We start from the raw sequence: 17,451 nt of genomic DNA on the forward strand, positions 1-17,451 counted from the left end.
TGTTATTTTGGTTGCGGTGTGTACCAGAAACATCAGCACTGGGGAGAGGCACACAAAATAATAAAGAGCTTCATAGCTCATCGGATTCCTCCGGTCTAAATAAATAAATATTCGGCTTCTGAAATGGGTGGTCGGGCGTGGTGTTGACGCGCACCACCCTCTCGTGGCACTTGCGCGGACAGTCTCCCGAGACTCTATGGGGGACCTTTGTCTTTGCCTGTATATCGGCTCCCACCCCCACGTGTAAAGCCATACGCGTGTTTTCTAATGAGCGAGCCGTAACGCGAGGAGTCGCATTTAAATGTGGATTAAAGGGTCGCACTGAATAATTCACGAGCTCAGAGACAAAACCCTCCTCTATCGCGTTCCCCCTCTCCCCGCCAGGTCCCCGAGAAGACCCTCCCCCCACGACCCCCCCCCCATCCCGAACCCCCTTAAAGCTTCAACATCGGGCACTTCACCAGCGCTCGTTCAAGCGAGCTGCTGATGAGACCCCTGAATGTCGAACCCCGTCCAGAGACGCGTTCTTGCCCTTCTCGCGGTTGAGCCGATAGTTGTGGATTCCACTCCGTGAAGGGCGCGCGACACCTTGATGAAGGGGGTTTTTGTTTTTCCGAATCGTCGCAAACGAAGCGAGCGGCGGCGTTGCGTGACTCGGTGCCTCTCGCGTGGTCGGCGGGGCGGGGCCGACGCCGCAGCAGCAGCAGCAGGGAAGGGGACGGCTCCGTCGCGTCCGATGCCAAAATGTCTACAGCTCTGCTCCCTCCATCCACCCTTCGCCCGCTCCCTCCCGGCCTCTCTCTCTCTCTCTTCGCCTCCCTCCCTGGCTCCAATCCCCCCCCCCACATCCCTCCTTCCCCTCCCCTCCCTTTTACACCTCCTCCTCCTCCACCCCCTCCCTCCCCTCTCTCACCTTCACTTATAATTAATGGCGTCAAAGGAAGCCACTCGAGATGATGGCCGTGGCTTCTGGCACCGCCCACGCGGAGCGGCCAGGGTAGCGGAACAGCACTGACGCGGGGAGACGCCGCCTCACGATGATGATTGTGGGAATAGTGATGATCATGATGATGATGATTGTGGGAATAGTGATGATGATTATGGAAATAGTGATGATCAGGGTGATGATGATCAAGGGTGATGATGATTGTGGTAATAGTGATGATGATCAGGGTGATGATGATTATGATAATAGTGATGATGATGATGATCAGGGTGATGATCAGGGTGATGATTATTAAACTAGTGATGATGATCAGGGTGATGATCACTGATAATAGTGATGATCGGAATAATGCTGATCGGGATAATGATGATTGTGATAATAGTGATGATGATCAGGGTGATGATGATCAGGGTTATGATGATGATTGTAATAATAGTGATGATTAGGATGATGTTGCTCAACATCGCCATCCCGACCATCATCACTTCTCATCCCCCTGATCATCACCACTATCACCACCATGAAAAGGTGAACAGCTCTTCATCGAAAGGTCGCGAGTTCTAAATCCAAGTTGTGGGGATTCACTCAGCCCATCATCCATCCCTCTCGGCCTCGGCCAATAAAACGAGTACCGCTTTGCGTGGCGAAGCCAACAGCGGTTGTTGTCCAACGGATAAACGTCGTCCTCGCCAAAGTAACGTGGAATTACCACCACTCGCTCTATACGAGGGGGGGGGGTGCCTCAACAAGGAGACGACACGAACCCCTACCCTTGAGAGAGTTGAGATACGACTCTACCGAGTGAATGGGCAGAGTTAAACCGGGCCAGGTAATAACACAGAGACACTTTCACACCCCGCCCCTCCTCCTCCTCCACCCCGTGAGCCATCAATACTTCCCTATGGCATCACATGCAGTCGTTAATAATGCCCGGCACAGGTGGAAGGCATTCACTGCCGAAATATATAAATGGCTAAATGAATTGGATTTTGTAGACGTGTCAAAGGCGCAAAGGCAAGGCCCTGCAATTGCCTTGCTCACGCCCGGCCGCCTTTGTCTCCCCCCCCCCTCCCACCGCAGTGCTGATCTACGTCGAAATAATTTCGCGGCGTACGTGGCCGGCCGTACTCATTTCAGGCTGAGTCGACCGAGGGGAGGCCACGGACCGGTTCAGAAAATCGTCACCGGTGTTGGCGGTGCACATTTAGTGGGTTCCAGGAGACTTGCGACGTAACTTGGAGGCAACACTTTTATCTATAACAGCGTAACACAGTACCCCACTCTTGATGGAGGTACAGCCTCCGGGCTAACGTGCCCTATCACTCGGGGTAACTAGAGCCCTCTGGCTCGGGGTGCCCTAGGGGAGACTGACTGACCTGACCCAGCCAAGGTGCGGGTCCTGACCACTGGTCCACGCTCGGGTCCGGCCCTTACAAGAACGTCGGGTCCCGGGGTCCCAGGGTCCTAGCCGAGCTGGTCTTCAGTCTTCGTCTTCGTAGCACTGCCTCGAGCCGACCTGAGAGCCGCCTTTTATACTTGTCCCGAGGACTCCCCGCCCCCGGTACCGCCCCCAGTACCGCACCCTTTCTGGAATCTTCCAGAGGATCCTGGAAAGGCCCCTCGCCTGGGGTAGGGGAGGGGAACCCAGCCTCTCTCTGGTCCGGCTCTCTCTCTCTATCCCCTTGTACAGGCTGGCATCCCCTACAGACCTCTGGCCGTAACTGCAGGTAAGTGAACACAGGCGGTGTGTGCAGACGCGTTTCCCACGCTACATCACCCCCCCCCCCACGTCTCGGCTGTCAATAATAACAATAAAAAAACTTGTGAGGTCAAACCCGAGTATGTGTGCCTCAATAACACAACACAACAAGAAGAAGAACAGAACAACCCATAATAAATAACCCAACCCACCTGTACAAAAATACACTAAGTACACAAGTATACACGACCCCTCGTTTGCAACCCGGCGCGCCCACCCCCTTCCGCGGACGCGAGCCACTCAACCCGGCCAAGAAAGCAGACGCCGGACGAGCATGGCAACGTTCATGAAAAGTTTTAGATTTCGACCGGGTCCTGGTCGACGGTCCATCGTAAGCAGCGGGTGGAGGACGTGGCCTTGGGGTCACATGAAGCGGAGGATGGCGGCCTTGAGGAGACGTGTCAGCCGAGCGTGAGGCGCTCCCCGTGGCCGGAGCAGTGCGCCGTGGAGGCGCTACTCCCGAGGTGTCTGAGGGGGCAAGCGCACGGCTGGGCTGAAGGTTCGGCCTGGCGGTCGCACGACTCGGCTCGTCGGACACGTCACGCCCTCGGCCCCCGCGTGGAGTGGGTGTAGTGAGGTAAGGAAGGAAGGGTTTCAGGCGCGACGGGTGCACAAACCAGCAGCGCCTCCCATGGCGGACCTTAACACATTGCGGACGAACGACCCGTACGATATCGACGGGCTCTCTCCAGGGTTTCAAAAGTTTTGGTGACGTAGACACGGGCACCTGGGGGCAGTGAAGCCAGCCCTGTCACCCTCCGACCACTTGTGGGTGGCAACCCTGAGACTCCGCAGGCACTCATTAGCCAATTGGCGGGCCTCAGAATTGTGTTTAGCCGCCTCTCGCGCCTTTACCAACTTCTGGACATTTGACCGAATATGTTGGGTAATTTTGGACTTAGGGGAACCCTGAGTGACGTGGACCAGGGGGTTGGCTTCTCTGCCATACATTAAATAGAAGGGGAAAACCCCGTGGCAGCATGAGGTGCCAACCGGTAGGCAGCCAAAACTCCGGGAATGTGAAGATCCCAATCTACCTGTGACTCGGACACCTGGTGGCTCAGCATGGTGGTGAGCGTCCTGTTCAGCTGCTCAACCATACCGTCTAATTGCGGATGGTAAGGGGAGGTGCGAACCTTATGAGTGCCCAACAGATCGCAGACCTCCCGCAGCAAGGTGGACGAAAAATTCTTCCCTTGATCGGTCAGCAGCCGATCCGGAGCGCCCTTATTTCAAGACGTATCCCTGGAGAAAGGCCTCCGTGACGGCTGCCGCCGATTGGTTGAGGAGCGGCCAAGCCATAGGCCAGTGGGTGAAGTACTCGACCCCAACCAAGCCTCCGGCACAGTGTCGTCGCCGTCCGGACTCTGATTTCGGCCTCTTCTTCGTGTCTCCATGGTCACTTCTGGCACCAAATGTAGTGGGTTCCTAGAGACTTGTGACGTAACTTGGAGGCAACACTTTTATTTATAACAATGTAACACAGTACCATGCTCTTGATGGAGGTACAGCCTCCGGGCTAACGTGCCCTATCACTCTGGGTAATTAGAGCCCTCTGGCTAGGGGTGCCCTAGGGGAGACTGACTGACCTGACCCAGCCAAGGTGGGGGGTCCTGACCACCGGTCCACGCTCGGGCCCGGCCCTTACAAGGACGTCGGTTCCCGGGGTCGCAGGGTCCTAGCCGAGCTGGTCTTCGTCTTCGTAGCACTGCCTCGAGCCGACCTGAGAGCCGCCTTTTATACTTGTCCCGGGGACTCTCCGCCCCCGGTACCGCCCCCTTTCTGGAATCTTCCAGAGGATCCTGGAAAGGCGCCCCCAGCCCCTCACCTGGGGTATGGGAGGGGAACCCAGCCTCTCTCTGGTCCGGCTCTCTCTCTCTCTATCCCCTCGTACAGGCTGGCACCCCCTACAGACCTCTGGCCGTAACTGCAGGTGGGTGGACATAGGCGGTGTGTGCATAGTGCAGACGGGTTTCCGACGCTACACACGTGAGCGCGAATCGAACTCGATTCGCCGGGTTTGTAGCGCAGCGTAGCGCTAACCACCGCGCACCCCCCTCTCCCCCCACACACAGACGCACGTGTACACACACACGTACACACACACGTACACACACACGTACACACACACACGTACACACACACGTACACACACACACGTACACACACATACGCACGTACACACACGTACATACACACACGTACACACACGTACACGTACACACGTACACACACGTACACACACACGTGCACACACGTACACACGCACGTACACACACCCACACGTACACGCACACACGTACACACACGTACACACACACACGTACACACACCCACACGTACACACACCCACACGTACACACGCACACGTACACACACACGCACGTCCTCCCGCCTGTGCGAGACGGAACGCGCAGCTGGTGGGCGATGAAGCCAAGGCGTGGCGAGGGTGATATGATGTGGGTGGGTGATGTGGGGTGAGTGATGTGATGTGGGTGGGTGATGTTGGGTGGGTGATGTGATGTGGGTGATGTGGGTGATGTGATGCGTGGTTGGTGATGTGGGTGAGTGATGTGGGGTGAGTGATGTGATGTGGGTGATGTGGGTGATGTGATGCGTGGTTGGTGATGTGGGTGAGTGATGTGGGGTGAGTGATGTGATGTGAGTGATGTGATGTGGGTGATGTGGGGTGAGTGATGTGATGTGGGTGATGAGATGAAAGTGAGTGATGTGATGTGGGTGATGTGATGTGGGGTGGGTGATATGGGTGATGTGGGTGAGTGATGTGATGTGGGTGATGAGATGAAGGTGAGTGATGTGATGTGGGTGATGTGATGTGGGGTGGGTGATGTGATGTGGGTGGGTGATGTGATGTGGGTGATGTGGGTGTGTGATGTGATGTGGGTGATGTGATGTGGGGTGGGTGATGTGATGTGGGTGGGTGATGTGATGTGGGTGATGTGGGGTGGGTGATGTGTGGTTGGTGATGTTGGCGCGTGTTGTGGTGTTGTGTGGTTTGTTGGCGCTGGCCGAGGTACGTATGCCTATCAGCTTGCATTGACACACACACACAGACATACACACATAGTGACACAACCACACACACACCGACATACATACACAGTGATACAATCACACACACCGACATACACACACAGTGACATAACCACACACACCGACATACACACACAGTGACAACCACACACACCGACATACACACACAGTGACAACCACACACACCGACATACACACACAGTGACACAACCACACACCGACATACACACACAGTGACAACCACACACACCGACATACACACACACCGACATACACACACAGTGACACAACCACACACACCGACATACACACACAGTGACAAAACCACACACACACACACACCGACATACACACACAGTGACACAACCACACACACACACACACCGATATACACACACAGTGACAACCACACACACCGACATACACAGTGCCACAACCACATACACACACCGACATACACACACAGTGACACAACCACACACACACCGACATACACACACAGTGACACAACCACACACACACACACCGACATACACACACAGTGACACAACCACACACACACCCACATACACACACAGTGACAACCACACACACCGGCATACACACACAGTGACACAACCACACACACCGCCATACACACACAGTGACACAACCACACACACACACCGACATACACACACAGTGACAAAACCACACACACACACACACCGACATACACACACAGTGACAACCACACACACCGACATACACACACAGTTCCACAACCACACACACACACCGACATACACACACAGTGACACAACCACACACACACACCGACATACACACACAGTGACACAACCACACACACACACCGACATACACACACAGTGACACAACCACACACACACCGACATACACACACAGTGACGCAACCATATACACAGTGACAGATCGACAGTACAATCCCACACACACGCAATGTCCACACTTCCATAGTCCACAGGCGCTCACGCGAGCAGTACACACACCCATGCAGACAGTATCGAATCCCACACACACAGAGACAGTCCACACACACGCACTGCAATGCACAATCCCATACACACACACGGCACAGTATATAGCCCCGTAGACACACGCGTATCGTTTGGAGCGGTGGTTCAGTGGTAAGCGCATTGCGCTATGAACCCGGGGCGCGAAGGTTCGATTCCTGGCCACGGCTAATGCCCGTGGCTAATGATATCTGAACCGGTCATGCCTCACCCCCCCCTACCCCCCTTCCCTCCAGCCCCTTCCCAGACCTCGCCGGCGTGGCGAAGTATATCTCCTGCCAAACCACCGGCGGCACGGGTAACGAAGTGGTGCGCAGGGACTCCTTCATCCAGCAGTGGATGAGCCATCCGCAGACTATTAACTCAAACGTTGTTTTACGCACACACACATCTACAAAGACAAAGATCCCCCGTATAGCCTGCACAGACTTGTCGGGGCAAGTGCTGTTACACATACACACACACATACACACGCAGATACACACACACACATATACATACACACGGCAAAGGCAAAGCTCCCCCGTCTAGCCTTAAAGCCTCGCGATCCTCCTCGCGCCCGCACACAGACGCACGTGCCGCTCATCCCACACAATGCGTGACCACACCTCCGCGTCTCCTCGTGTCTCACACCTGCAACCTCCTCCTCTTCACCACCACCGCCACCACCACCTGCTGCTCCTCCTACTACTGCTGCAACTGCTGCACCCGCACGTCGGCCCACCCATCCTCTGCTGGGCCATCCGTCCAACCTTCACGTGCCCCACCAGCTGCTCGTGCAGCAGCAGCAGCGGCACTCACAGCGCGGGCAGCAGCAGCAGCAGCGGCGTGGGCGGCGTGGGCGGCGTGGGCGTCTCGCCCGTCCACGTGGTGGACGTGGCGGGCATCCACGTGAAGTGCAGCGGCGCCGGCTTCTCGTCCGTGCCCGAGGACCTCCCCGCGGCCACCTCGCGCCTCCTCCTCGACGCCAACCTCATCGCGGCGCTGCCGCCCGCCGTCCTGCGCCACCTGCCCGCCCTCCGCGAGCTCGACCTGTCGGGCAACCGACTCGAGGCCATCTCCCCGGGCGCCTTCGACGGCGCGGCGCGCTCCCTCGAGCTCCTCGACCTGTCGGCGAACCGCCTGCGCTCGCTGCGCCCCGCGTCGCTCGCCGGACTCGGCCCCGCCGTGGGAATGTTCCTGCACGGCAACCCGTGGCACTGCGACTGCGAGCTCGCGGCGGCGCTGTCGCGCGTCACGGTGCTCGGGCCCGGGGTGAGCTGCGAGACGGCCGAGAGGGGGGAGCACGCGGGACGCGGGGGCGACTCTGGGGTAGGAGTTCGAGAGGACGGTGGTGGAGGTGGTGGAGGAGGAATGGTTGCCCGTGTTGGCTTTGGTGGTGGCGATGTTGAGCGTGGCGCTGGCGATCTCGGTGAAGGCGCTCACGACCACGCCGACGACGACGACGCGACCATGATGATGATGACCATGATGATGATGTGCGGCCCACCTGCCAAGACCACGGACGTGGCCATGCTGGTCACCATGTTGGGGTGGTTCTCCGTGGTCATCGGATACATCATCTGCTACGCCCGCCAGAACCGCGAGGAGATGAAAAAGGAGGTGGCGCCGCAGCTCCCCGAGGGGGGTCCCGGGACCCCCTTTGAAGACGACGTGGGGAGCACCACTCTGTGACCCCCTTAAGGGGGTCCTTCCTTCCACCTCTTCAAGGATCTGGTGGAGCGCACCCCACCCCCACCTAATGGGTTGTTCCATTGCCATTGAGCCCCCCCCCTTCAACTCATTTTGGGGTTTACAATGGGGATGAGACGGCGCGGGTGGGGGTTGACGATGGCCGTGTCGGCGGTGGGAGGATAGTAACTGTGCAGTTGAGACCCTGAATGACCAGGTTGGTAACTGTGCAGTTGAGATCCTGAATGACCAGGTTGGTAACTGTGCAGTTGAGATCCTGAATGACCAGGTTGGTAACTGTGCAGTTGAGACCCTGAATGACCAGGTTGGTAACTGTGCAGTTGAGACCCTGAATGACCAGGTTGGTAACTGTGCAGTTGAGATCCTGAATGACCAGGTTGGTAACTGTGCAGTTGAGACCCTGAATGACCAGGTTGGTAACTGTGCAGTTGAGACCCTGAATGACCAGGTTGGTAACTGTACAGTTGAGATCCTGAATGACCAGGTTGGTGACTGTGCAGTTGAGACCCTGAATGACCAGGTTGGTAACTGTGTAGTTGAGATCCTGAATGACCAGGTTGGTAACTGTGCAGTTGAGATCCTGAATGACCAGGTTGGTAACTGTGCAGTTGAGACCCTGAATGACCAGGTTTGTAACTGTACAGTTGAGATCCTGAATGACCAGGTTGGTAACTGTGCAGTTGAGATCCTGAATGACCAGGTTGGTAACTGTGCAGTTGAGACCCTGAATGACCAGGTTGGTAACTGTGCAGTTGAGATCCTGAATGACCAGGTTGGTAACTGTGCAGTTGAGACCCTGAATGACCAGGTTGGTAACTGTGCAGTTGAGATCCTGAATCTCCAGGTTGGTAATTGTGCAGTTGAGACCCTGAATATCCAGTTTGGTAACTGTGCAGTTGAGATCCTGAATCTCCAGGTTGGTAACTGTGCAGTTGAGACCCTGAATCTCCAGTTTGGTAACTGTGCAGTTGAGATCCTGAATCTCCAGGTTGGTAACTGTGCAGTTGAGATCCTGAATCTCCAGGTTGGTAACTGTGCAGTTGAGATCCTGAATCTCCAGGTTGGTAACTGTGCAGTTGAGATCCTGAATCTCCAGGTTGGTAACTGTGCAGTTGAGATCCTGAATCTCCAGGTTGGTAACTGTGCAGTTGAGATCCTGAATCTCCAGGTTGGTAACTGTGCAGTTGAGATCCTGAATCTCCAGGTTGGTAACTGTGCAGTTGAGATCCTGAATCTCCAGGTTGGTAACTGTGCAGTTGAGATCCTGAATCTCCAGGTTGGTAACTGTGCAGTTGAGATCCTGAATCTCCAGGTTGGTAACTGTGCAATTGAGATCCTGAATCTCCAGTTTGGTAACTGTGCAGTTGAGATCCTGAATCTCCAGGTTGGTAACTGTGCAGTTGAGATCCTGAATCTCCAGGTTGGTAACTGTGCAGTTGAGATCCTGAATCTCCAGGTTGGTAACTGTGCAGTTGAGATCCTGAATCTCCAGGTTGGTAACTGTGCAGTTGAGATCCTGAATCTCCAGGTTGGTAACTGTGCAGTTGAGATCCTGAATCTCCAGGTTGGTAACTGTGCAGTTGAGATCCCAAATCTGCGTCTGGATGTCTCTTACCTCGTCTCTCTATCTGCCTCTCTCTGTCTCTTTCTCTCTCTCTGTCTCTCTATCTGTCTCTCTCTCTGTGTATCTATCTCTCTGTGTTTCTCTCTGTCTCTCTCTGTCTCTCCGCCTCTGGAGGGACTCGTAATCTCCGAGACACTGAACTGGCGGCAACATCCTGGCCTCTTCTGCCCGTGAAACTCGCGTGGCAAGAAGAGCTCGTCGTCCACGCCACGTGTCGCTCGACTCTTGCCCAACACCCCCCCCCCCCCCCGGGCTCCACACCCGAGGCCATCGCTCGCTCGGCCGAATGGCCAACGTCGAAATCGCGCAACTCGAGTCGTAGCCGAGCGAGATGGTGGCGCGGCGAAGGCGATGAAACGTCGAACAATCGAGCATCGCAACGGCCAATCGTGGCGAACGAACGCGTCACATGGCGACGAATGGAAGCTGATCGCCGCTCGGCGGTCGCGTCCGTCTCTACCCTGAGCAACCGAGTTGCGCAACTGCTCGCAACCGGTTGCATAGGACGTCTACACGCGAGCGATTCGGTTGCGTGCAACCGAGTTGCTGAAATGCTCGCAATCGGTTGCAGAGGACGTCCTCTGCAACCGGTTGCAGAGGACGTCTACAAGCAAACGTTTACACGCAACCGAGTTGCACGCAACTGCATTGCACAGGTCTGGGACCCGGCTTAAGCGGGCCAGTTGCGCGCAACCGATTGCTGCTGTGTGTGTTCACTGTGAGCGATGGGTGGGACGCCCATCGCTTAAGCGAAGCAATTCGAGAGGTGGCTCATCGATAATTTCTCGGAGTTGATGAAAACAAGGCAACTCACGGAGCGCCTCGCTCGGTGACCTTGAGGGGCGTCCAAGGTCGTCTCGCTCCAAGAGCGGTCGCCTTGCTGGAGCCTCGGCGTCGGCTCGCGTGTGACGTGGACGCTTCTGTCTCGTGATGTACAAAGTTCACAAAGTGATGTCCTCCTCAACTGAGCGTGCCCCTCCTCCCCCTCCTCCTCCTCCTGACGATGTTCCCGCCGCTGCTGCTGCTGCTGCCCAGTGATTTCACATCGAGGTGGTCGATGAGCCAGACGATTGCGGAGTCAGGAGGAGCGGAGTGGTGCATCATCATCATCGTCGTCGTAATGATCGCTGCTGTGATGACGACGACGATGATGATGATGACGATGATGACGATGGTGCATCATCATCATCGTCATAATGATCGCTGCTGTGATGACGACGATGATGATGACGACGATGATGATGACGACGATGATGACGATATAGATGATGACGACGATATAGATGATGACGACGATGATGACGATGATGATGATAATGACGACGATGACGATGATGATGATGACGATGATGATGACGACGATGATGACGACGATGATGACGATGATTACGAAGTCCATATTACGTGTCCCATGGTTCTGTTCCAGTGACCACAGCCGGAGAGATGATGATGGTGATGATGATGATGATGGTGATGATGATGATGATGGTGATGATGATGGTGATGATGGTGATGATGATGGTGGTGATGGTGGTGGTGATGATGGTGATGATGGTGATGATGGTGGTGGTGATGATGGTGATGATGATGGTAGTGGTGATGATGATGGTGATGATGATGATGGTGGTGATGATGATGGTGGTGATGATGATGGTGATGATGATGGTGATGATGATGGTGATGATGATGGTGGTGGTGATGATGGTGATGATGATGGTAGTGGTGATGATGATGGTGATGATGGTGATGATGATGATGGTGATGATGGTGAATGAAGATGGTATCATGATGATGTTGCTGATGATGTTGATGATGAACGGGTTTAGATACAGTGGTGGTGATGATGATGAAGAGGAGGTTGACAATAAACACATGTTGACGGCTTTGATAATGGTGCCATGCTGATGAGTCGTGGTGACGATCGTGGTGGTGATGTTGGTGGTGATGTTGGTGGTTCTGACTCGCACCCTCATCGTCAATGTGGAAGGAGGTCGGCTCGCTGCTGGAGCGTCTCACAAACACTCCCGATTCAAGGCCGTGGGCATTCACCAGCGATTGACCTGCGAGATGCACTGGCCTCGGTCACGAGAACGTGGAATTTCCACCAAACTGGGTCGAGGCAGCGGACAGCCGGTGATGGGGGGTGAGCACAGAGGGAGGAAACACGGCTCCACCCCCCCCTCTCTCACGGCTCCCCCCCCCCCCCTCTCTGAAGGCTCCCCCCCCCCTCTCTCACGGCTCCCCCCCCCCCCCCTCTCACGGCTCCCCCCCCTCTCTGAAGGCTCCCCCCCCCTCTCTCACGGCTCCCCCCTCCCTCACGGCTCGCCTCCCTCCATTTCCTCCTCCCCCCTCCCTCCCTCCTTATGAAAGCGAGCACACACCACGTGGTGGTGTCCAGCACGTGCGCGGAATCCCCAGCCCCGCCCCCCCCACCCCGACCCACTCGCCACCAACGCACCACCCCGGTTCGCCTCGCAAGCCAAGCAGGCCCCGGGGGGGGCCGGGGGGGGCGGGGGGGGCGGGGGGGGGCGCCGGGGGGGGCCGGGGGGGCCGGGGGGGGCCGGGGGGGCCAGGGGGGGGGGGCAATCCGTGGCCTCCACGCGCACGGCAGACCGCGTGGCAGTGCCAATGGAGGCCGCTGCAGGCTCGACCCGCGGTGGATATCAAGAGGTGGGGGCGGCACGCGGATGGATTCTTGAATCCACCCGTGCGGTGCTTCGTCTTCGTCGTCACTGTGTGCGTGCGAGACGCAGATCTCTGCAACTGTATTGGGCAGCGGGGCACCGCGTCTTATAATCCGGTCAATGCGTGATAAATGTGCGCATGATTTCTTTCGAACACGTAATCTCTCTCGATGTCCTCTGGCTGTGTGTCTGACGCGGCCATTGCGAGCTCTTCACCGGAATGAAACACAAAGGTCCCCCGCTACAGCCCTTTCGCAGACGTGTGGAACACGTGTTGTTCACGAGTGGCACGTGCGACGGAGGGCGGCACGGCGCATGAGGAGTGGAGGGTGGCGTGAGGCGAACAACACCACACCCGGCCGCCTTTTGTCTACCTCGTGTCGATGTTGTATATGTAGTGGTGATACGCGCGGGTAGTAGGGATCGTGGGGTAGCGCGTGGTGATTGGCTGTGTGTTGGTGACGCGCACTGACGGTGAGGGATCGTAGGTCAGCGCGGGGTCATGGGTTATGTGATGGTGATTGGCTGTGTGTTGGTGACGCGCGCTGACAGTGATGGATCGTGTGGCAGCGCGTGGTGATTGGTTATGTGCGCTGACACAAGAAGGGATCGTGTGGCAGCGCGTGATGATTGGTCGGCTAGGGTGGGTGCTCACATTGCGGTCCGCATAGGCTCCTTCTCCTTGGAGCGGAGGGCTATATAAGGCGGTGCGCGCAGGCGCTCGGGGAGAAGTTGGTGACCAGTGAAGACGGAAGACGGAGGAGGAAGAGATAGGGCCCTGAGACACCTAGTCCCGCTGTCCTTGTAAGGACCGGGGCCCTGTGTGGCTCAGAGGCGGGACCTTGGGACCTGGGGGCCGGACGTCCGTGTGAGGACCGGGCCGCGGGACCCAGTGGTCGTGATCCGTACCCAAGCTGGGGTGGGTCTAGAGGTTCCCCCGGATGCTACGGGGCTGGAATGCCCGTGTGTGTGTAGCCGGGTGGAACGGGTAGCGTGAGCTGTAGTAACCACCCGTGTCAGGTGGAACGTGTAGCGTGAGCTGTAGTGACAACACGTGTTATTGTGACAACCCAAGTGTGAATAAAGTGTGCTACCCGTCAAGTGGTCTCCCGCCGTAGTTTACTATACTACAACTGGCGTCAGGAGTGAAACAGTCATCCTGCCATGGATACCAGGAAGACTCATCGGACTCACGAGTGTGACCGGGAGGAAAACCACGACGACTCGGGCCAGCAGGCATCAGGGGGAGAAGAGGAAGAGACGCCGGCACCACAAGACCCTTCATGGGCGCCCAACGAGCGGCTGGGGGCTGACGCCGGACTCCGCGACGCGCACTCCCGCCTGGCGGAGCTACTACTCGCCGCGGCGTCCATCCTAGCGGAGATCACCACGTCTGGAGGAGCGAGAACGTCGACGGACATTGAAAGGGCTCGCGTTGCTGATTCCCGCCAAAATGACTTTGAAATTCCCGCCATTTCTGCTGAGCGGCCATCTTTTGGCGGGAACTGCGAGCAACACGTGGCGGGAGTCCACCAATCCCTGCCGCTTACGTCATCAATGCGCGCTACGGGCCGCCATCAGCCACCCGCCATAAGGGCCGCCATTTTGCAGCTCGACGGTGCGGCGCGGGAGAGTCAGGAGCCAGAGGACGACATCATTTTCCAGCAGCATCTTCCCGCGTTGACAGCCTTCAAGGCGGACGGCGGGGACTGGGGCGCATTCCAAAGAAGATTTCGCGCCCATCAAGAGATGTCGGCCTGGTCCGACGCTACGGCGCTGCGGGCACTGCCTGCCATGTTGGACGACGACGCGCTTGCGACCTTCAGGTCCGCATCGAGATCGGCCCGCTCCACGCTCAAGGCTGCGCTGGGCCTCATGGCCAAAGTTTACGGACCACCTTCGGCCTGCCGCCACCAATTTTACGACCGACGGAAGGCGGACACGGAGACCGCGCTCGCCTACCGCACGGCGTTGTTGGCTCTCGCCGACGCCGTGTTCCCTCGTATGGACGAGGAGGGGCAGGACGCTATGGTTTTGGAACAACTGCTCAAGTTGGCACAGGACCTGGGGGTCCCCATCAACACAGCCGACGAAGTGGATATATGTTCGTTGCGTGTTGCAACGAGTATTCAGGCGCACGAGGTCCTGCAGCGGAAACAGGTGGTCGTCTGCACTGCTGCCGGGGTCTCAGCTCCGGGCCCAGTGGTCACCTAGCCCCAGGTCGTTCGCCCACGGGAGGAGGCGTTCGCGGCTGCACGACCGGGGGATTGGAGGTCGGGGGGTCGGTCGCCTCTGCGATCGACCCGCAAGCTGGAGCAACCGAGACCTCCGACGTCCCTCATCACGTGCTACAACTGCGGCCTTCGGGGCCACGTGGCGTCCGGGTGCCGCGCTCCACGTCAGCGCGCCACGGGACCTCGGCTGGACGATGACCACGGCCCCAAGTCGTCCCAACTACCCCCGGCAAGTCACGGCACCTCACATGCTCGGCCTACATACACGACACACATGGGCCGTCGCTTTGCGGCGGAGGATGTGCGATTGGGGGTCGGGGAATCGGTTCGGAGAGGGGGGTTCGTACGGGGCCAGGGGGACATTGAATGGTCCGAGTTGGGCCACAGAATTGTGGCCGCGGCGGCCGGTTCATCGGTCGTTACGGGATTCATAGACGGGGTCGAGGTCAGGGTGTTGGTGGACACGGGAGCGTCGGCCACTATAATTTCAGACCTCATTTATAACATTCTCCCCGTCCAATGTCGACCTCTGCTTCCGGTGGACGTGCCATTTTACGCGGCAAATGGGGGCTCATTGGGTATTATCGGTCAGATTCGGGCCGCTATTTGCATAGGGGATATTAAATTGGCGGGACCTATTTTCGTCTCCTCTTCCCTAGCGGTTCCTTGTCTGTTGGGCACAGATTTTTTGGCTAAGATGCCCATTAAAATTCTCGTGGATCAACGTTGTATTGAGCTGACATCGGGTCGCCGTATTTCTTTTTTGTCTAACCCTACTGAAATACGGACGGCGTGCGCGACGATCCAAGCACTAGCGACACAGACGGTGCACGTGCCCCCGGGTTCGCAGATGTTGATACCCCTCCGGTTGCGGAAGCCATTGGGTGGGGAGACTGCGGGACAAGGCGTGCTTTTGGGTCCATCGAATAGAGCTGTCAGGGGTCTGGATTTGGCGGTGGCTCAAACGTTGGTTCGGGCTGACGGGGACCCGTTCGTTATGGTGTTAAACGCTGGTTCAAGGCCGGCCATTATTCCGCAGGGCACCGTGCTTGCTCACGCGGCACGGGTCCCTGCGGAAGAGCGCCTTGTTGCACATGTTGATCCCGTCCCGGCGCAGAAAATTACATCGGGTGATGACCTTGAATGGGTCGATTCGCTGTGTGCGGACTCAAGTGATTTGTCAAGGGTCCAATTGGGTGCGCTGCGCGCTCTGCTGATCGAATTTTCCGATGTGTTCAGCACGCACAAATATGATATTGGGTGCATGGACCTGTTACGCCACCACATTGAAACAGGCGATGCAGCACCAGTCCGGCAGAATCCCTTCCGGCTGAGTCCTGCCGAGAAGGAACACGTTCAATCGGCCGTCAATGACATGCTGACGGCCGACATCATTTCGCCCTCATCCAGTCCGTGGGGAGCACCTATCGTTCTGGTTAAAAAGCAAGACGGCTCCTTGCGATTTTGTGTGGATTTCCGTCGCCTGAATAAAATCTCCGTGGCCGACGCGTATCCGCTCCCCAGGATGGACGAGTCCCTGGACGCATTGTCCGGGGCGCGGTATTTTTCTACACTTGACTTGAGTCTAAACCTAAGACAGCATTCCGGACCCCAGGGGGCCTGTTCCAGTTTAATCGGTTGCCCATGGGACTCCACTCCGCTCCCGCGACGTTTCAGCGCCTTATGGAATTGGTTTTGTCGGGTTTGCAATGGGATACTTGCTTAATTTATCTTGACGATGTCATTGTTTTCAGTAAAACCTTTGAAGAACACCTCCAGCGATTAAGAGGGGTGTTCTTGCGGATGCGTTCGGCTAAGTTAAAGTTTAAACCGGCAAAATGCCACCTTCTGCGGAAATCCGTAAGGTACTTGGGCCACATTGTCGATTCTTCGGGGATCTCTACCGATCCCGCAAAGACAAACTGTGTCAGTTCATGGCCAACGCCCACGTCGGTTTCTGAGGTCCGCAGCTTCATTGGTTTTGCGTCATACTACCGCCGATTCGTGGAGCATTTCGCCACCATTGCCAAACCCTTGCACGCTCTAACAGCCAAAGGAGTCAGGTTTCGATGGGGGCCAGAGGAGGAGGCCGCGTTCTGCTCCCTTCGGAACGCCTTGGTGGGTGCCCCGCCCTTATGTTACCCTGACTTTACGAGTCCCTTCTTGCTGGATACTGATGCTAGTAACACGGGCATTGGGGGGGTGCTCTCACAGGTCGTTGGGGAAGTTGAACGGGTGGTCGCCTATGGTAGCAGGGTTTTGTCGCCTGCGGAATAGCGCTACTGCGTCACCCGTCGCGAGTTGCTGGCTATTGTTTTTTTTGTGCAGCAATTTCGACCTTATTTCTATGGCCGTCATTTTACGGTCCGGACGGACCACGCGGCGCTTCAGTATTCATTGAGGGTCGCCCAGCCCTCGGGCCAA

Source organism: Lampetra fluviatilis, chromosome 62 (genome assembly GCF_964198595.1).
Source record: "Lampetra fluviatilis chromosome 62, kcLamFluv1.1, whole genome shotgun sequence".
Lineage (NCBI taxonomy): Eukaryota > Metazoa > Chordata > Hyperoartia > Petromyzontiformes > Petromyzontidae > Lampetra > Lampetra fluviatilis.